At 38.8% G+C, this 23087-nt stretch overlaps 1 long non-coding RNA gene across 1 annotated transcript in view; it reads right to left on the bottom strand.

Moving 5' to 3' along the window:
• LOC126081665 (uncharacterized) overlaps positions 1-23087 on the bottom strand; it is a 342294-nt gene that overhangs the window by 155528 nt on the left and 163679 nt on the right. The window contains exon 2 of the long non-coding RNA XR_007518424.1: positions 2423-2499. This is a non-coding gene — a long non-coding RNA (uncharacterized LOC126081665). The remainder of the gene's footprint in view (positions 1-2422; positions 2500-23087) is intronic.

Here is a 23087-nt window from a genome sequence, read left to right as displayed (position 1 = left end):
ACTTTACCTCCAGCTTTAATACAACCACTATGGGAAAGTGGGTCAAAGCACCAGCATGGCATCAGATGGCCTGAGTTTGGATCGTGTCTCCACCACCAGCAAGTTACTTATCTTTTATAGGACTATACATTTTTCTCAACTATACAGTGGGATACATACCTATAAACGTATTGTAATGAATAATGAAGAAAATCCAGTAGAAGTGCTTACGCTGAGATAGGCGAGAGTAATAAATATAGATGCTGATGTAGAAGACATTGCTAATGGCCTGGCCAATGCCCATTTTCCCCTTCTTCTTTGCAAAAAGATTGCTGAGAATGCTCGGAGTCAACATGCCAAGTTCCAAACAATGGATCAGGATTGGTTTCAACCAATTTGACAACCCCGTTTCTCCACTTTCCCAGCCTTCCTTGCAGCTGAGGCTGGTGAAGTGCCCCAGTTCTATCCAATAAGACCTAAGCAGAAACTTCCTGGACACAGAGTGAGAGAGATGGGGTAATTCTGGGAAAGCTTTAGTTTTCTCAGAAGGAAAGGGAGAGACAATGGGTAATAAACATACAGAGAAAGTTGTAAGGATCTCAGAGTCATCAGCTGCTGACTGTTGAGCCAAGAAACTAATACCTGATACTCCTGTGTTGTGAGAAACATAAGCCTCTATTTGCTATGATCATTTCTAAAAAGGGGTTAGAATGAATAAAAGTCCTAAACTTTTACTGATGAAAACTATTTTTAATTTCCCTAGAATATGCTAGTCACTACTGTAATAATCCCTATGAGTCTGAATCGACTCAATGGTAATGGATTTGGTTTGGTTTTGGACTGTGAGAACAGGAAAAGAAAGAAGTGAAAAAGTGCCAACAGGAGTGTCCTTCCCTAGCAGTTACCTCCAGGGAGGGAGTGTCTTTGGGCCCTGCTTCTCTCTCCTGTCCTATTAGAAACCTATAACGCCATGGAGAGGGAGTCATGGCTCCCATAGGGACTCACATTTTTCTTTGGCTTGGAATCATTTAACACTTACAGAGAGACAGGACTACTAAAAAAAAGAAAGAGAAATTAACACTTTTTGAGGATTTAATCCATGCCAGGCACTGATCTGAGAGTGTTACACATATTGACCTATTTAATACTCACAATTATCCAGTAATGTCAGTACTATTAGCCTCATTTTACCAATAGAGAAAGTGAGGCACAGAAGAGCAAAGTAACTTGCCTAAGTCCACACAGCTAGAACTAGGTTTCAAACTCAAGCAATGTGTCTATGAACTTAAGCACTCCACACTAGTGCTTCTTCCTCTGAGGATGGCAAGGAGCTTGAAGTTTATCCAGGTAAAGAGTTAAAACTGATCTGGTAAATTAATCTGGCAGACATTTTGAAAACCCCAATCTAATATTTTGCCAAGTCATCTACTTATCTAGCTCTTCAAGTATTCAGTTATGAGGAAATAGGTCAGTTGATTTAGAAAGTTAGAGAATCTAAATGCCCAGGAGCTACTAGAAGAGAGTGGAAGGTCTTTAGCTTTGAAAAGAAATGATGAAGAGACACATCTTAAGGAGAAAGAAATTTACCAGGAGATGTAAATGTATCAATCCAGAATTTGGAAGTATTGGGTAACATTTATCCCTGCTGGTATCAGCTCTCTTGGTTGTCAGGATGTGGTTCCTACACTTGCATTTTTCCTTCCCAACGCTGAGTTGAAATCTCCCCACAGCATTCTCAGCCTCTAACCTGGCCAACACCCCTTCTGCCTGCTTAAGCAATAACCTAGAAATAGAGCAATCTAAAACTCATCTGATTGTATATAAGCCCATTGTTGAGCAGAAAAAAAAGTATTAGTTTGGGCTAAATTGCCCTGTTTAGGATAAATATTGGGTTGAATAAGACAATTGTAAAATCTTTTCATATTGTGCCGGAGGTAAATTATGTATAATTTTAAGAGAAAGGAATGCATTAAGTGACCAGTAAAAGCACCCTTTTTCTCTACTGGAGTCCTGGAGGGAGCAAATGGTTAACTCACTCCACTCCTAACCTAAAGGTTGGCAGATCGAGTCCACCAGAAGTGCCTTAGAAGAAAGGCCTAGCAATTTACTTCTGAAAATTCAGCCATTGAAAACCCTGTGAAGCACAGGTCTGCTCTGACACACATGGGGTTACCATGAGTCAGAATCAATCTGATGGCAACTGGTTTATTTCTATTGGCTCTTGGTAAACAACGCAGTATTTCTAATGGAGACCAAATTCACGTTTCCTTGTATACTCATTTGCTGAAGATACAGACTACTGAGTTCCTGCAATGTGACAGGCATAGTGTAAACTCATATTAATAAAGCAAGAGATGTGCCCCATTCCCTTTAATTTCTTCTAGAAGTGTTAGGAGTGGAAACTAATGCCAGTACATTAATGTATAATTGTATTTTACTGTACCTGTGAAACAGAACTGTGAACTCTCTGATAAGCACTGTGGCGGCAGAGTACAGAGAAGCAGCACTTCTGGTGAGGACCTGTTAGGAAAGTAATTAGCATGTGAATTGAGAAATGATTGATAACTGAGCACAATAAAGTGTTTAAGACAGGGATTCCATAAGGGAAAACCTAATTTAAAAAGCAATTGATAAACCCTTCAAGATTCACTCCACTGACCCCCTCTTGCTCTAAAACACCTATTCCTTCCTCTTTTCCATACCATCTCCGGGATTGCCAACTGCCCTCAGGGACACACACACACCTCAACAAGGACTATGGTCATCCACTCTAACTCCTTCCCCAATAAATTTCGATTTAGGAATTTAAAAGTGTTTTCTTCCCACACAAAACATAAGCCCACAAGGTTCATGTTGTCACTGAATCGTCTGGGCAATAATTCAATGGGCAATAATGACTGTTCTGAAGAAAACTCCTTGTATTTCCTTGATCGTGTTTAAGGGAACCAGAAACCTACTGAATTTCAACTACTTATTAAAGAACAGAAGCAAGTTCTGCTATCTCAAAGCGTAAAAGGTCACACTAGAGATTTTTTGAAGGGAAAAAAAACAAATTTCCTACTTTAAAAAATGAAAAAAAAAAATCACCTAATTTATGTTAATAAACCAGATAAGAACAGACTAATTAAATTCAGATCCCTAATGTTTCCCTGACATCAAGAAAAGCAAAGTCTAGAGCCACCAGAAGTATCGTTACTTCTAGATTCTAGAAGAAAGACTGAATGGGACGTGAAAGGAACCATCTTCCTTTGGGGTGTGTGCTTCCTTCATCATGGCTCTGTAGCCATTACTTGGTAGAAAAGCCTGGTGAGCAGGCATTTCCTGACAACTCAATGTAAAATATTTTTTACACATTCTGAATAGAAGTCTCCAGTTTTCATGGAAATGAGGAGGGCTAATCAAGAAGAAAACTACAGGTGGTTACATGGCTCACCTCCCCTCTGGGTTTGAAACAATTTGCTTTATATTCAGATTTTCAACCCCTTTGGCAATGCTGCTTGCCAGAAGCCAGAGCTGAAGAGAAGCAAAACTGTCCAGCTGTAATAGCAGTCCACAACAGAAGAATATGTAGTATATTTCCAAATTAATTAAGAACATTTGGTCATGTCTGCCAGATTTTTTTTTATTGTATGATTTGCAGGCTAGTTTTTAATGAAGACTGAGTTCTTAATTATAAGATTTGCGTTCCTCCACTCTATCATAAAAGCTCATACAAAAGCTGTCTTTTCCTTCATGGAATTAAGGGCTTGAATGCACGATGAGGAAAAGATGGGTAGGCAAACTTCATGCCTTCCTTGCTAGTTATACTTAAGGATTACTAGTCTTCCTGAAGTTACCAAAAGCTACCAACTACAAAATTCAGCTCCTGGTCTTATAACTCTTGATATTCTATTTCTTGCATTAGAGGCTGGAAACAAAAAGTGGTGTTTTTTGTTTGTGCATTTGTTTTTTTTGGGGGGGGTTGCATATATGAAGAAACCGCTGCCAATTCACCATTCCTTGAGATAAGCATTAGGCATCATTTTTATAGTGTGCATTTTAGTTTGAGCTAAACCCAAGCGTAACTGATTTGGCAGGTGTGAGAGGATAGATTGAGAACAGAGATCCTTCCCAAAACTACAGAACAAAACAGATCTAATAGATCCATACCTACCAAGAGAGAATGTAGAGTGCTGGTCTCAAACCCCTTTGCTGCAACACACTGAGCAATTCCGCTGCCAGCCAGCACCGACTCTTCAAAGGACAAGCTGCATTTATACAAATGCAAGCCTTAAAGGAGACCAAAGTACGTTGTTGTGTGATGTCAAGTAGGTGGGTTCTAACCACCAGCCTTCCAGTTAACAGCCTAGCACTTCACCACTGCACCACCAGGGCTCTCAATTGAGACAAAGTTCTTTCAAATTTGAATATTTTACCCAACTCCCTAGAATAATCAACACAGGAAAATAATGCTGGACAGAATCATGACATAAAAAAGGATTAACATATCTGCATAGGATCTCTAAATGAATCCTAGAATAAAAGAACAATACCAAAGACAGGTGACATGTCTCAGGATAGGGGTGAATATAAGTATACAAAAAAATTATAAGCCATAATTCATACACAAATATGTTGTTTTGTTAAAAATCAGGTGTGACCTTAAATCTTTAAAACAGAGACACCATTGAACATACCAAAAACTCAAAACTAACTGTCCTCAAGAAACATAGTATATAAATATTCCTTCTTTAGTGTTCATACTGAATGCTGGTCATTTAATATTTAGCTTAACTTTAATGATTAAAAAGATTACTCTTAAAAACTATACAGGAAGTCATTCCAGCAGCTCATAGGCTGACAACAGACAAGATATTCTGTCAATCCCTCTACATTTAATGTCACAAATTTCTGTTTTTGCTTTGTAGAAGGAACTAATAATGGTCATCATTCTTTGGGGTCTCAGTGTACAAATTATGGTAGAGGCAGCAGTTCAAGCAGTTTAATATCTTCTCAATCACCTCTCTTTCTCTTTACTTTGGAGCACTCCTATTCAGATTTACTACATTGTGTATAAAATAGATATACAAAATACAGAAAAGTCCTGTAAGGTAAAATAGCAAACACATCAAGCCAAATTTTCAATAGGTGCCCTATAATCTTGAAGAGACTTTCAGGTGACAGCACCAAACCCATCGCGGTTGAATGGATTCCAACTCATAGTGACCCTATAGGACAGAGTAGAACTGCCCCACAGAGTTTCCAAGGACCACCTAGTGGATTCGAACTGCCAACCTTTTGGTTAGCAACTGTAGCACTTAACCACTACGCCACCAGGGTTGCAGTGACCTTTTGTTTTTTTTTTTCTAAATATTATTTGTTTTGTTGTTATTGCTGAGAATATACAAAGCAAAACATACACCAATTCAATAGTTTCTACATATACAATTTAGTGACACTGATTACCGTCTTCCTGCTGTGCAACCATTCTCATCTTCTTTTTGAGTTGTTCCTCCCTCATTAACATAAATTCACTGCCCCCTAATATTTCGAGTTGCTGTTGTCAGTTTGATCCCATATAGTTCTGAAAAAAAATAATGCTCAAGGCAGACATTTTTTACTAGTTAACCTAAACTATTAGTTGGTTTTAAGAAGATTTCAGGGGATATTTTTGGTCCAATGTTTAAAGATAATCTCAGGGCAATAGCTTCAGGGGTTCATCTACCCTCCATGGTTCCAGAAAGCCTAGAATCCATGCAAATTTGAAATTCCGTTCTTCATTTTCTCCCTTTTCATCAGGATTCTTCTATAGAATCTTTGATCAAAGTGTTCAGTACTTGTAGCCAGGCACCATCCAGTTCTTCTCGTCTCTTGGTGAAGGAAGCAATTCTTCATGGAGGCAATTAGCCACAAATTCCATATCCTCCCCCTATTCCTGACTCTCCTTCTTCCTCTGTTGCTCCAGGTGAATAGAGACCAATCGTCATGCCTAGGGTGGCCGCTTGCAAGCTTTTAAGACCCCAGGCACTATGAAACAAACTAGGAGATAGAACCTACCCAACCCAACCCATAGCTGTAGAGTTGATTCCAAAAGACACACATTATTAGGCCAATTAACTGGAAAGTCCCATGGAACCATGACCCTAAACCTCCAAAACAAGAAACTAAATCCCATGAGTGTTTTGTTGTACATAAGCAGCCTCAGCAGCTACTATTCTTTTTTTGTCATTATAAATGTATCTATCACACAACTTCTGTCAATTGTACTACATATTGACAGCAATTACAATAATCAGCTGTGCAACCCTCGCCTTAATCAATGTTATTAATCTTCCATTTTCCCCCTCCCTCCCATCCCTAGTAAACTAATAAACCTTGGTTTCTATACATTTGCCTTATGTTTTTATATATAAGTGAGGTCATTCAATACTTATCCTTTTTTGATTGACGTATTTCACTCAGCATAATATCTTCAAGCTCCATCCGTACTGTAGCATGAATCAAGACTTCATTTCTTCTCCTGGCTGAGTAGTATTCCTTTGTATGTATATACCACATTTTGTTTACACATTCATCTGTTGATGGAAATGTAGGTTGTTCCCACCTTTTGACTATTAGTGCTATAATGAATGCTGATGTACAAGTCTCTTTTTGGGTTTCTGCTTTCAAGTCTTTTGCATATTTACTTAGGAGTGGAATTGCTGGGTCATATGGTAATTCTGTTTTTAGTGTTTTGAGGAACCACTACACTGTTTTCCACAAAGACTATGCCATTCATTTTTCATTGCCACCAGCAATGGATAAGTGTTGCGGTTTCCCCACATCCTCGCCGACATTTGTTGTTTTCTTTCTTTTTTTTTTTTTTAATCTCTAGCCATCCTAGTGGGGGTGAAATGGTATCTCATTGTGATTTTGATTTACAAATCTGTAATAGCTAATGATGATGAGCATTTTTTCATGTGTTTGATGGCCATTTGAATATCCTCTTTGGTGAAATGTCTGTTCAAATCCCTTTGCGTGTTTTATGATTGGGTTATTTATACTTTTGTTGTTAAGTTGTTGAAGTTTTATATACATTTTTATTATCAGATTCTTATCAGATGTGTGGTTTCCAAAGATATTCTCCCAGCTGGTCGCTTGTCTTTTCACTTTTTTGGTAAACTGTTTTGATAAACAAAAGTTTTTCATTTTTATGAGGTTCCATTTATTTGTCTTTTGCTGTTTCCACTTTTCCTGAGATAACCCATTGTTAAAAGCTAAGCCTGACAGTGTTGCCCCTGTATTTTCTTTTGAGAATTTTATGGTTATAGTTTGCGTATTTCGGCCTTTAATTCATTTTTAATTTGTTTGTGTGTATGGTGTGAGGCATGGATCCTGTTTCATTTAAAGAGGAATTGACAAAAATACTGTTTAAACTCTTCCAGAACATAGAGAAGGAAGGACTACTCCCTAATTAATTCTATGAGGCAAACATAATCCTGATACCAAAACCAGCCAAAGACATCACGAGAAAACTATAGGCCAATATCTCTTATAAATATAGACACAGTGTGTAAAACTCTTCAACAAAACACTAGTGACCAGAATAAAATAGCCCATTAAAAGAGCCATATACCATGACCAAGTGCAATTCATTCCAGGAATGCAGGAATGATTCAACATTAGAAAATCAATCAATGTAATACACCGCATCAATAGAACAAAGGAAAAGAAACACATGATCATCTCTATGGATGAAGAAAAATCATTTGATAAAATCCTAATCCTTTCTTGTTGAAAATCCTAAAGAAGATTGGAATAGAAGGGAAATTCCTCAATGTAATTTGGGGCATATATGAGAAGCCAGCAGCCACCATTATACTTAATGGAGAAAAACTGGGCACTTTCCCCTTGAAATCGGGAACAAGACAAGGGTGACCGCTGTCACCACTTCTATCCAATATTATATTAGAAGTCCTAGCCAGAGCAATAAGACAATAAAAATAAATAAAAGGTATGCAGATTGGAAAAAAGGAAGTAAAATTATCCCTGTTCGTGGATATGATCCTACATATAGAAAATTCCAAAGAGTTTGCAAGAAAACTTCTAAAGCTAATATGGAATTTAGCAAAGTTGCAGGGTACAAGATCAAGAAACAAAAATCAATTAGGCTTCTATACACTAACAACGAGAAATCTGAAAGGTAAATTAGGAAAACAATTCCATTTACAATAGCACTGAAGATAATAAAATACTTACAGACAAATCTAACAAGGGATATGAAGGGATTATATAATGAAAATTATAGAACACCACTGAAAGAAAGTAAATAAAATTTAAATAAATGGAAGGATGTTCCATGTTCATAGCTTGGAAGACTTGATACTGTTAAGATTTCAATACTACCCAAAGCGATCAATAGATTCAATGCAATCACAATCAAAATTCCAACAGCCTTCTTTACAGAAATGGAAAAACCATCCTCAACTTTATATGGAACGCCAAGAGGCCCAAATAGCCAAAGCAATGTTGAAAGTGAACAGAGTAGGAAGACTCTTACTTCCTGATTTTAAAACCTATTATAAACCAAAAACTAAACCAAACCCTTTGTCATCGATTCCAACTCATAATGACCTATACAGTTACAGTAATCAAAACAGCCTAGTACTGGTGTAACAATAGACACATAGACCAATGGAATAGAATTAAGAGTCCAGAAATAAACCCACACATCTGTGATCAACTGATTTTTGACAAGGGTGCTAAGTTCATTTGATGGGGAAAGAAGAGTCTCTTCAATAAATGGTTTTGGTAACCTTTTAAAGAGGAAAACTTGGAAGAGAGATTTAATTTTGTTTCCTAAATAAACAAATTGGAGCCCTGTTAGTACAGTGGTTAAGAGCTTAGCTGCTAACCAAAAGGTTGGCAGTTCAAATCCACCTGCCACAACCTGGAAACCCTATTGGGCAGTACTACTCTGTCTTACGGGATCATTATAAGTCGGAATTGACTTGACAGCAATAGCAACAGATGCACAGATTAACCACAAGGTCCAGAAAGAGAGGTTATAGTAGAACAGTAAGCTTTATGCAAAAGAACTTATCAGAGACTTGAGAAAGCATATGAAGAGGACAAAAGAGGACAGTGGATCAATAGACCAATGGGACTTGGACTTAAACATCTCTAGGTCCAATCCAGTGTTGGAGGGTTTAAAGTCAAAACTTATTTGCATTTGTGGCTCAAAATAATGGTTATCAATGTGGCAGGTGGGAGTAAGGGCAGGAAGATAGGAAAAACAATCCTTTTTTTAGTCCGTGCCTCTTCAAACTGCAAAAGACATATCCTATACATATTCTAAACAGGTTTTTTTTTTTTTTTTCAGACATGCCTATGCCTGAATAGGTCCTAACGGTCATCACATCACTATATGTTTGCCCAAAAAAGGACAGGCTGCCTATTAGCATCTAATCTGCGGCTTTATGTACTAGTAAAAAGAGTGATGGGAGAGCTATAGAATTTACCTCCAAATTACACATGAAACCGTGTCCAACAAATCTAAAATACAGGATATTACTTTAATACTTTTGAGGGGGTTTTAATGAAATCAAAGACTCTAGCCTTCAGTATGGATTACACCTCAAAAAAGAAAACAGAACAACAAGATGGTACCTAGCTACCACCACTGACGGGTCTGACAAGGATCATAATAAAGGGTCCTGGACAGAGCTGGAGAAAAATGTAGAACAAAATTCTAACTCAAAAAGAAAGACCAGACTTGCTGGCCTGACAGAGACTGGAGAAACCCTGAGAGTCTGGCCCCCAGACACCCTTTCAGCACAGTATGAGGTCACTCCTGAAGTTCACCCTTCAGCCAAAGATTGAACAGATCCATGAAACAAGACTAAAGAGGTGCACCAGACCTGGGGCAGGGACTGGAAGGCAGGAGGGGACAGGAAAGCTGGTAATAGGGAGCCCAGGGTTGAGAAGGGGGAACGTTGACATGTCGCGGGGTCGTTAACCAATGTCATAGAACAATGTATGTACTAACTGTCTGATAAGAAACTAGTTTGTTCTGTAAACCTTCATCTAAAGTACAATTTTAAAAAATAAACAAAAATCCTCATGACTGGAAAAATAAGCAACATTATGAAAATATGAAGTTGTCAAGGATTTCATTTCACTTGGCTCCAACACCCATGGAAGCAGCAGTTGACACATTGCAGTTGGCAAATCTGCTGCAAAAGACCTCTTTTTAGTGTTCAAAATCAAAGATGTCACTTTAAGAACTAAGGCGTATCTGACCCAAGTCATGGTGTTTTCAACTGCCTCATGTGAAAGCTGGGTAATGAATAAGGAAAACCTAAGAAGAATTTAATTAATACCTTTGGATTATAATGTTGGCAAAGAATATTGAATATACCATGTACTGCCAAAAGAACAAACAAATTTGTCTTGGAAAAAGTGCAGCCAAGATGCTCATTGGAATCAAGGATGGTGAGACATGTCTCACATACTTTGGACATGTTATCAGGAGGGACCAGTCCCTGGAGAAGGACATCATGCTTGGTAGAGTGGAAGGTCAGCGAAAAAAAGGAAGACCCTCAACGAGATGGATTGATCCAGTGGCTGCAAGAATGGCCTCAAGCATAACAATAACCATGAGGGTGACACAGGACCAGGCAGTGTTTCTGTCATACATAGGGTCACTATGAGTTGGAACTGACTCAATGGCACCCAACAACAACAAAGTTCCATGGGATGTTAGCAGATTTTCTAACACAAGTTTTCAGAACCTTTAATGTCTTCAGTTTTGTGACCCCTTCAAGAGAGGGATATATTGTGTAATATTTCCCCAAATGATCATACCATGAACCCTCCTTTGTAAGAAACAAAGCATCTTCAGAGTGTAGACATTGGCAGGACACAGTCTGAATAACACAAAAGGGCATATCTTTGATTGCATTTTGTATCTCAATGCCATATTCACTTTAAAAGGACTAAGAATTTTGATAGTGCATAGTAAATATAATACCCATATCTCCCTTCTTTTGTTCACATAGGGTTTCTTCTCTGGGTTTATTCTAACAACTCTCGGATGTGTAAGATTAGTGCCAAAGGAAGTGGGAATTTCATCTGTGTAAGGTTTTCTGGATTGGACCCAGAGGTTTTTAACTGCTTTAGTCAATTACTTGTCCCTTTAAGCCTGTGCTATCACACCAATGTTGTTTAATTGAGTTGAAAAAGGTTATTTACAGTATTTTCCACATAACCGAATTTTCAGCCAGCTGATTTGCATATAGTACAACATTGCTAATTTATACTAATGACTGAGAACACTGGAGATTACAGATTTAAGAATTATCCAGTACTGTAAATGAAAGCATGAAATTAAAAGCAATTAGAGCTGTCTCATCACAAAAGGGACTTGATTAGTTCGTGCTTATTATTTATTGTAGTGATTTATAACACGCCATCATTTATGTTGTAATGAAACCTTCATGATATGACATCTTACTATCGTGAAAGATGGACAAAGTTGCTAGAGACCTGGTAAAGCCTGTCAGCTTCCCTGATGGATTCATTCATTCACTAAGCACTTACAGTACTATGTTCCTCCTCGTGCAAAATGCCTTCTTTAAGCACAGTCCTTAAACACATTTTTCCTACTACTATAAGACTAATAGATGTTCACTGGAACATGGAAAACACTAATAATATGAAAAAAAAAAACAGGAAAAAACAATTTTGCCATCACCTAGAGATGACCCTGCTAACATTTTGCTATATTTATTTTTACTATTTTCCTATACATATATATGAAGAAAATGGGAAGTATGTAAATGTTTCCATAATTGAGATCATATTCTAGTTTTAATTTTGCATTCTGATTTTTCAATTAACCATTCATTTAAAAAAAAAAAAAAAACCATTGCCGTCAAGTTCATTCCAACTCATAGTGACCCTACAGGACAGAGTAGAAATGACCCATAGAGTTTCCAAGGAGTGCCTGTTGGATTCAAACCACCGACCTTTTGGTTAGCAGCTATATCTCTTAAACACTATATCACCAGGGTTTCCAAACCGTTGATTAGGGCATACCAAGTTATAGTCATAATTTAATCATTTCAGCACATTTAAAGTACATCTTAAAATCATAATTTTAATTCAGCCTAGTTAATTCTTTGAAATCAGCAGTTGCTTAGTTCCAATTATTTGAAAATAAATTAAAAATTATTCCAACAGTCTAAGCTGGTTTTGCACCATTAACAACGACAACAAAAAAAAAAGCCAAACCCATTGCTGTCGAGTTGATTCCAACTCATAGTGACCCTACAGGACAGGGTTGAACTGCCCTATAGGGTTTCCAAGGAGCATCTGGGGGATTCAAACTGCTAACCTTTTGGTTAGCAGCGAGCTCTTAACCACTGCACTACCAGGGCTCCTTTGTACCATTCCCACTGCCATCAAGTTGATTTCGACTCATAATGACCCTATAGGACAGAGTAGAACTACCCCATAGGGTTTCCAAAGAGCACCTCACAGATTTGAACTGCTGATCTTCTGGTTGGCAGCCCCAGATCTTAACCACTATGCTACCAGGGCTCCTTTTGCACCATTAGAGGTATCTTATTTGTATATTTTTCTGAATAGCTAAAAATAACTCAATTTGGAAGACTAGGGAAATTCAATTCAAACCTGATTAGTCACACTTGTTATCAAAGTGTCGCCTCCTCAGTGTAGGCAGCTACAACTTCAAGGAAGCAAGAAAAAGTATCAATTCAAACTATATTTAGCCTTATGATGAAATTGAGCTTCCCCTGGTCATTCAGTTGCATTATAATTCCCACAGTCAATTTCAGCTCACTTCAACTTTCTGGAACTTCAACTAAAATTCCCAGAAAAATAATTCTTATTTCACTGTTTTACTATTTCTGTTCATAAGTAAATTAATTGTAGTACTGAGTGGGTAGGTGATTTTTATAGGGCAACATAGGAATCAAATTTCTTAAAATTCTTTGGGATTTTTTATCCTAGATTTCCTACGCACTCCCTCAAACGAAGACTGAAGTTGTGCCTGAAGGTAACAGATGTGGTGTAATCATTCTCAACTGAAGCTAAGGCTACCACACGAGAATAACTGGCATTAATTAATGTGTCTAACAGCTTCAAGCTGACTATGCATTTGCACAACTCCCCGAAAAACTTCCTAACAGCATTCTCTGAAGTGTACCTGACAATCCCTTAGAAGTTCCTTAGAAGCCCTTCAGCAGTCTTGATAGAAATATTTTGCCCAGTACTATGAAAGCACATTAGCATTTGCACCAGCCATTAGTAATTCTGAAATTGACAAGTCCCATCTCTTCTATGTTCAGTTCTACAAACACCTAATACCTACTCATAGTCGGCTCTCAATAAATATTCATAATCAGACATGGTTAGTAGAAACTGAAGTGGGCTACTGAGTTTTTTTACTCCAGAATTGATAATTTGCAGTCTTTTCATTGATATTCCCTGGAAAGCTGCTAGAGTCTTGTAATTTTTATTGTAAATCTAAAGCATTCAGAGATAATAAAAGAGAAGCAAGAGCCCCTTTGTTCCACTTCTTCCAGTTCATAAATAAATCTCTTTAGTGTACACATTCATGTGTTGAGGAAAGTTAAATTCCTTTGTGATACCTGGAGAATAATACAGTAGGATTTAATGCAGAGCCTCCCGTCCCAGAGAAAGAAAACTCACACTTAGTATTACTGCTCTGTGCCTGCCCTGGGCTGGTAACTTTACACATACTATCTCATTTGAGCCTAACAATAGCTTAGAGTTAAGGAAAGAGAAGCTCAGAGGAGTTAAGTCCAGGATCTAATCTGATCCTATATCTGACTTCAAGTTGCTTCCACATCAACATGAACTCTTTAATAATCGTTGCATCCCCCAGTAGCTTCCCAATACCCAGTGTATGGCCATGTGGCCATGAGGCCTAAGCTGGCCATAGATGAGACCCTGCCAGTCCCCCTGCACTCCAGGAAATTATTCCAAAACCCATGTCACTTTATAAGAATTGAAAGTCTAGATAAAATTTGGAGATTTTTTTCCCTTTATTTGTCAAACAATGTTTGCTGAGTGCCTTCAAAGTACCAGAAAGGGTGATAACCATGTGTGATACTTTTGTAAAATCTTAGGAAAACAGAATTTTGGAGTCTTTCAAACGAAATTCATTCTGGGCCAAGGCTTCCTAAAATCCCCAAGTAACTAGAAGAAGGAATCCCTAAGTGGAGCATATGGTTAACTTACTTGGCTGCTAACCTAAAGGTCAGAAGTTTGAGTCCACACAGAGGCAACTCAGGAGAAAGATCTGGCAATCTATTTCCCCAAAAAATCAGCCATTGAAAATCCTATGGAGTGGAGCATAGGTCTACTCTGACACACATTGGGTTTTATTCCAGGTCGGATATATTGCAGACTTTGAGCAAAGATGTGACCTAATCTGATTTACATATTAAAAGGCTCACTCTGGGTATGGAGTTGGGAAGAGACAGTAAAGCAATGAGGGATAGTTGAAGGGACAAGGCCAGTGGAAGGGAGACTACGTATGTTAGGAGACTAGTGTAGTAATTAATGTGGGAGTAGGGAAGTTGGTGAGACATGGTCAGATTCTGGAGCTACTTTGAAGAAAGAACCAACAATATTTTCTGATAAACTAGATACGGGTATAAGAGAAAGAAGGAGCCATGGCGGTGCAGTGGTTAAGTGCTCAGCTGCTAATCGAAAGGATGGTGGTTTGAACCCCAGCCGCTCCGCTGGAAAAGATGTGGCAGTTTGCTCCTGTAAAGATTGAAAAAACAAACAAACAAACAAATCTGTGGCTGTGGAGTTGATTCCGACTCATAGCAACCCTACAGGACCGAGTAGAACTGATTACAGCCTTGGAAACCCTATGCGGCAGTTCTACTCTGTTTATAGGGTCGCTATGAGTCGGAATAGTGGCAAATGGGTTATAAGAGAAAGAAGAGTTAAAGATGACTCTTCTGGTCTAGGCAACTGGAAGGACAAGATTCACCTAAAACAGGAGGGTAAGGTTTTTAAGGGGTGGGGATCAGGAGTTTATTTTTAGACATTAAATTTGAAGAGGAGCCATAGTGGCACAGTGGTTTAAGAGCTACAGCTGCTAACCAAAAGGTCAGCAATTCGAATCCACCAGCCACCCCTTGGAAACCCTATGGGTCCGTTCTACTCTGTCCTGTAGGGTTGCTACGAGTCAAAATTGAAATTGACTCAACAGCAATGGGTTTGGTTTTTTGGACTAGCCATCTAGGAGCCTATGTGGCACAAATGGTTTATGATCTGCTGCTAACACAAAGGTTGGTGGTTCGAACCTACCCAGTGGCTCTGTGGAAGAAAGGCCTGGCAAACTGCTTCCGTAAAGAGTATAGTCAAGAAAACCCTATGGAGCTCGATTCTACTCTGTAACACATGGAGTTGCCATGAGTTGGAGGCCAACTTGAGGGCAGCTAACAACAACAACATTAGCCATTTGAGGAGAAAAACAAGTAATCAGTCAAAAACATAACTCCGGAGTTAGCATTAGAAATCCGACGGGGTGATGTAAATTTGGGAGTTTTTGTCTATTTTGTTTGTTTGTTTATTTAATTTAAGCCACAAGATTGCATAAGACCACAGGTGGAATGAGTGCCAATAGAGAAGGCATCCAAGGGCTAAGTTCTGGGGCACACTGAAGTTAAGAGTTCCAGGAGACTAAAAGGAATAACAAAGACACCGGAGAGAGAATAGCCAATGATGTAAAAGGAAAACCAAGAGAGTGTGCTGTCCTAGAAGCCAAGAGACAAATGTTTCTAAGAGTAGTTTGGGGACAGTAAATAAAACCCATTGTTGTCCTGTCAATTCCAACGCATAGTGACACTGTAGGACAGAATAGACCTGCCCCACTGGGTTTCCAATGAACGGCTGGTAGATTTGAATTGCCAACATTTTGGTTAGCAGCCAAGCTCTTACCCACTGTGCCACCGGGGTTCCTTGGAGAAAATGGTGGGGAAAAAAATCCAGATTGAAGAAAAAATGGGAGGGCAGTGATTAGAAACTGAGTTTAGACAACTCAACTTCAAAGAGTTTTGCTGCAAAGAAATAGAGCAATAAGTGCTGAGGGGAGGGGAGTCAAAGAAGAATTAGGGTTTCGTTTTTTTAATATGGGAAAAATAGTCACATGTTTGAATGCTGATGGGAATGACCCCATAGACCAGTAAAAAGCCTAATGATACCAGAGAAAGAGAGAATTGCTAGAGGAGTGTCCTTGAGTAGGTGAGGGAGGATGGAACCTAACAGCTTCAGATACTCACCTAGGGCCACAGGTAGGAGATAAGAATATATGGATGCAGATGCTGGAAGGAAAGTACGTGTCATGTCATAAGAAGCTCTAGAACTGCTCTTCCAATGTTTTTATTTTCTCTGTGAAAATGAAGGTGAGGAGGAAAGTGTTGGAGACTGGGGAGGGGAAAGAGTACAATAGTTATCGAGTAGGAGAGTGAATGAATTTCCAAAGTATTGTTATCAATGGAACACTTGGAGCCCAGCTGGCAGTCAAGGTCATGGATTTAAAGCACAGTTAGTTTGTGTGATTGTGCATTTTTCTTAAGCCACATGAATATCTGCCCGGAGAAGCTAGAGCATTGGATTTAACCAGAGTTGTAGTTTGAAGTGAGAATGATGAAGGCAGTGGGACAAAGAAGAGACTACAGATATTGACCACAGAGGTTAAACTAGGCACGGGTGGCAAGGAATAGTGAGAGACAATGAAAAATGGTAGGTCTACTGGTTGATTACTTCATCCTTTTTGATTGATTCTGAGAAGGAGACCCAAGGGGCATAAGCTACATTTCTGAATAATTATTGGTGACCTCATACATACTTTCAGGCCCCTGGACCAAAGCAATGAAGGCCTGAACAGAGCAAGCACAAGCCAGTCAAACAGGCAGATTTTTGAGTCTCTGCTTTTCAGTCATTGCGTGATTTCACTCGAATAACACTATCTGTCTGTATCTTTTTTTTCTCCTTTCTATAACTATCTTCCTCGTGGGATTCTCAAAAGTTAATAAAAATATGAGTAAAGTCTTCAAAATTCTTGAAAAAAAGCCTAAACATTATAATAAATTAAGTTAAAGATGCTTTTATATTTGCATTCTTTCCAGAGGCATATTCCCCACATGTTTTATATAAAAATACATTTATCCTTCTTACCTGTGTAAATAAATCTTACAATTACTTGGATTGTTTGAATTGCTTTTCTCCTAACTTTCCTTCATTTTTGTTAATCTAACATCTTGCTGATGTTGAGATGTCAGGAATTGAAGACTGAAGCTGGAATACATATACTAGTTTCCTGGCAAATATATAAAAAAGGAGGGGGGTGGGGACTTGTGTTTTTGAGTGCCTACTATGTGAGACAGTAAGTATTCAATATGCAATCTCAGACTTCAAAACAATGCTATGGGTTTGCTATTTATCAGACCCATTTTACTGATGAAAAAGCTGAGCACAGTAAGATTACACTATTTGCCCAAGGACACATAGCGAGCCAAGTTTTCAGCACAATCGTATGTGATTCCAAATTATATGTTTTCATTCTTTGGTCATTCTATTTTGATAAAACTCTAAATGTGCAAAATGAATTAAAGTCGATGTGGTTCCACTTTAAAAAGAATGTTTCCAAAACGTGGAAATTGAGAATTCTTAAGAAACTGTTCTACAGCACTCAGGGAAGCTTAAATTGTTTTAGTTCTTAAAAAATGGGCAAAGGAAATGAACAGACACTTCACCAAAAAAGACAGTCAAGCAGCTAACAGACACATGAGGAAATGCTCACGATCTCTAGCCATCAGAGAAATGCAAATCAAAACCACAATGAGATAGCATCTTACCCCGGCACTACTGGCACAAACCAATAAAAAGGGAAATAACAAATGTTGGAGAGGCTGCGGGGAGATCGAAACTCTTATGCACTGCTGGTGGGAATGCAAAATGATGTAACCATTTTGGAAAATGATATGGTACTTCCTTAGAAAGCTACAAATAGAAAAACCGTATTAGCCAGCAATCCCACTCCTAGGAACATATCCCAGAGAAATAAGAGTTGTCACATGAACAGACATATGTGGAACAACCTAGATGCCCATCAACAGATGAATGGATAAATAAACTGTGGTACCTACACACAATGGAGTACTACACAATGATTAAGAACGACAATGAGTCTGTGAAGCATCTCATAACATGGATGAATCTGGAGGACATTATGCTGAGTGAAATAATTCAATCACAAAAGGACAAATATTGTATGAGATCACTGGTGTAAAAGCTCATGAAAAAGTTTACATACAAAAAGAAACAATCTTTGATGGTTATGAGGGAGGGGAGGGGTGTGGGTGCAAAAACACTTAATAGATAAGTGGAAACTTTGGTGAAGGGTAAGACAGTACACAACACTGGTGAGGCCAGCACAGCCTGTACAAGGCAAGGTCATGGTAGCTCCATAGATACATCCAGACTCCCTGAGGGACCGAATTGTTGGGCTGAGGGCTGTGGGCACCATGATCTCAGGGAACATCTAGCTTAATTGGCATAACACAGTTTATAAAGAATATGTTCTACATTCTACTTTGGTGAGTAGTGTCTGGGGTCTTAAAATCCTGTGAGTGGCCATCTAGGGTACTCCATAGGTCTCACCACTTCAGGAACAAGGAAGATTGAAGAGAACTAAAGATACAAGGGAAAGATTAGTCCAAAGGACTAATGAACCGCATATACCGTGGCCTCCACCTGACTGAGTCCAGAACAACGAGATGGTGCCTGGCTACCACCACTGACTGCTCTGACAGGGATCACAATAGAGGGTCCTGGACAGAGCTGGGGAAAAACACAGAACAAAATTCTAACTCAAAAAGAGAGACCAGGCTTGCTGGCCTGACAAAGACTGGAGAAACACTGAGAGTATGGCCCGCATACACCCTTTCAACTCAGTAATGAAGTACTCCTGAGGCTTACCCTTCAGCCAAAGATTGAACAGGCCCACGGAACAAAACAAGACTAAAAGGCCACACCGGCCCTGGGGCAGGGACGGGATGGCAGGATGGAAGAGGAAAGCTGGTAATAGGTTTGAGAAGGGAGAGTGTTGACATGTCGTGGGGTTGTTAACCCAGGTCATACAATAATGTGTGTGCTAACTGTTTGATGAGAAACTGCCTTGTTCTGGAAACCTTCATCTAAAGTTCAATAAACAAAAAATAAATAAATAAAATACTTAATGTAAGAAAAAAAATGTTTTAATTCTTTACTAAGAATGAATTTTGACAGCCTTTTTCCCACCTCACCTGTACCAGCTAAAATTCCACCAAGGGAAGAGAGGGTCACCTCTGATGAAAGAAAAGAGAAGTACTCAGAGGAAGAAATTCAAAGTTTTTGCTACCAGTAACAGGGGAGTGACAGGACTATTTGGTGGAACAGCCACACTCCAGAAAATAAATACAGACTTCGGTGAGGTCTGTAGTCCCACCAGAGCTTAGCATAGACTGGTTAGTAAATATTTGTTCTGTGACTGAAGATACCTGTTAGATCACTGCAAAGATGAATAAGAAAATGGACTCAACCTGGGTAAGTGACTGGAAATGCATTCATAAACTAAATTCCACTTTGTTGTTTTGTTTTCACTGTTGTTTCTAAAGGATGTTTTCTGTCCTGTAATTTGAGGGCTAAGCACCACAAAACTAGTAAATAAGAGGGGAAAACTGTCATACTCAGGGTCAACAAGTTTCCCAAAGAGCTTCTGCTAAATCATGGTGCATTTTTAGTTGCTCGACTCGATGGCACTAGTTTTTTTTTTTTTTTTTTTAGCAATTTAGGAGATTTAAGCTAGCTTGGTGATAAGGTGGCTAGCCATGCATAGTATTTCATAATAATTTTACAAGTATTTTAATAATGTGTCTAATTCTTGAAAAGCAGAACTCCTTTCCTAAGACAAAGAGCTGCCCCTAGCAAAACAATACATATATCTGTCAATTCCTAAACATTTTGCCTTAGAAATAATATTATTATGTCTTCATAACAATATATATTGAATGTGGATTATATTTGAATGAAGCAAAAAGGAAAAAAAAAAAAAAACTTGACATAGAATTGTACCATAGCTGTATAATACATTTTACTTGGGCATAAGGTAACAGAAAAATTAAAAGGGTTTGGATTGCCAGGTTGCCACTGTTACATTCATTTTACAAAACTATAATTTCTTTAGGAAAGATAGTGTATAAAATCATAACTTTACTATATCATTGTATGCTTTCAAGTCGGTTCCAAATCAGCAACCCTAAAGAGCAGAGTAGAACTGCTCTGTAGGTTCTCCAAGGCTGAAATTTTTATGGACAATCGCCAGGTCTTTTCTTCAGCAGAGCCGCTGATGGGTTCAAACCTCTGACCTTTCAGTTAGCAGCTGAGCACTTAACCATTGTCCTACCGGGGCTCCTTAATTTTACTATAGTCCTTATGTTATGCCAAGAGAATATGTTTTCTTTTATGATGGAAGTTGCTTTAGAACAAATTTTCCTACAATTCTCTGCAAGGGGGAGGATATAAGTCGGTAGGTATTCATAACATTATTGCTGAACTGACCCAACATGTAAACAATTATATGCTATCCCACCTACCCAGACCAACACAGAGCCTACCACTCCTGGGATGCTGTGGGGACGGGCTGTGCCAGCAAACTCATACCCTGCAATGCATACATCAATCAAACAGACTGCTTCAGCCAGTCTGCCTGGGAGGAAACAATTCTGCTTTAAGCTCCACCACATCATTGTAATTATTAAATTTTGAGAAAATCTTTGGTGGGAATAATGTTCTTGGTTTAAAATTGTCATCTCCGTGTTCTTATCAGGTGCATGGGTGCTTCTCTCCGGAAGTTTTCCTCCGAGCAGAGAAGTGTCTTTTCAGCACATCCTTGAATTAAATCAGCACATCAGTGCAGGCAGTCCAGGGAGCCATGAGGCACTGCTTTGCTGTCTTCATCACATTCTCCCCCAAATATATCCCTAGTAAGGCTTGAGAGTGCCACAAAACTGCTTTCACAGTCAGTGTGCAGTGAAAATGGAATCCCTGTCATTAAACAGGAGGACACTTTCATTTCCTTACTGGTTCTTCAGCATCCAAGGCTCCATTCTATGTAGGATGTCTCTTCCACGTCATGTGGGAAAGCAGTGTCAATTTAAGAACACCAAAGGCAGTTTTCTTGGTCTGGTGGCAAATCTCAGTTCACACTATGCCTGTCCAAAAAATTGGCTCGCATGCTCCAGATAAAGCATCCCTGAGGCAGGAATAGCCTATGTGTGTTTTTCCATGTAACAATGCAAGTGTGTGATTTATTCTTAAGGTCTGTAGCCAAAAGTATAATTGAGTGCAGTAGAGAGTGATGAGGCCAGGAATTACAACAAAATCCCAGCCTCTCGTTATTCCAGTCATTCATGAATTGGAGGTTTCCTGGGGTGCTTTGTTGATTGGTGTGTGATACTGTTTATTTTCTAAAAAGGCATAGCATGTTTTGGGAGCTTTTTTTCCCAGAGAAAAGATGATGTAAATTATCTTGTATCACTGTCAAGAGACAAATAATTGAAAAGACTTTTCTTCACAGCCAAACAGTAGTTCACATAAAAGATGGCAAGTTCGCAAAAAAAAAAAAAAAAGCAAAAAATATATGGCCAAAGGTTTAATGACTACAGTGTAGAAACTGGGAAAGTGCTGAAGTTACAGTACGGTAGAGAAAGAGCACTAAAGAAATTCAACTGTTAGATGAAATCCAGTTCCTTAACCCCCGCTGAACACAAAGGCAAAAAAAAAAAAAAAAAACTAACGTCACTCAGCAGTTACTATCCGAGCCAATGAGATGTGGCATTGACTTGGAATAAAATCTAATCGTCTGCTGGGAAGATTGGATTATTGCAAAGAAATGCTCTGAAAGGAATGAGCAGCTAGCGAGGGACAGTGAGTATGTAGAACAAAAGAAAAACTTGTCTGATTTCTCAAGAAAAAGTCAATAAGCACATAATGGATGTGAAGCTAGAGAAAAGATGTATACAAAATGCCCAGAATTGCATGTCCAATTATTTTACCAGTATTTTGTACCTTTCTTGTAACCCACTATTCCAGTGGCAGCAAACACAGGGCAAAGCATTTTACAGATAGATGACAATGGCTTTTGGTGTTTCTCAAATTGGCTCAAAGCACATACTGTGGAAATTGCTAAAAGCCCATATGTAGTTCTGAACCTCTTACAGGCCCTGAGACTCTAGGTGCTAGTAATAATTACAGGACTGGATAATTAACTTCTGACATAGAAAGGAATGAAGGTGAAAAAAGAAAATGCAGACCTTATCAACTTTTACTTAAAGCAAGCGCACAAGCTGACAAAACCCTGGGGCATTCATTTGTAAAAATCACTGTAGTCCATCTCTCCAATGTTTTGCTGTAAGAATGGGAAAAAATTTTTCCTTGTTTACATGATTATTCCTACCTGATATTTCTGGCTTTTATATTCTTATTCATTTTATTTTTTGTTTAGACAGTCTAATGGTCAATTTTAAACTTCTGAATAGAAGACAGCAGCCCAAGGTACACGGGAACATGGAGTGATAATACTCCCATCCGTAAAACCCATGCTGTAGAGTCAATTCTGACTCATAGTGACCCTATAGGACAGAGTAGAACTCCCCTACTGGGTTTCCAAGGTTGTAATCTTTATGGAAGCAGACTGCCACATCTGTTTCTCCTGGAATGGCTGATGGGTTCAAACTGTTGACACTTCAGTTAACATCTCAACGCTTATCCACTGCAGCACCAGGGCTCCTACATGACAGAATTAATCTCCACCTACAGCCAGCAAGGAAGCTGAAATTGAGCCCCTGCCTAATGCACAGTGTTGAAGAGCTGTTGCTTCCTCGAAAAAAGAATTAGAAAGCCTAGGGAAACAGCGAGAAAGTTTGCCATCTGTCCAGGGCTGTGAGGGTAGATAAAATGGAATGTGTAAGACTTCAAACCCAGGCATGCTGGGTCTCAAACTATACTAATTATATAGCAAAGGGTCCTAATAACAAGAA

This window comes from Elephas maximus, chromosome 8 (genome assembly GCF_024166365.1).
Source record: "Elephas maximus indicus isolate mEleMax1 chromosome 8, mEleMax1 primary haplotype, whole genome shotgun sequence".
NCBI classification, from domain to species: Eukaryota; Metazoa; Chordata; class Mammalia; order Proboscidea; family Elephantidae; genus Elephas; species Elephas maximus.
This window is presented reverse-complemented; position numbering and strand designations above follow the sequence as displayed.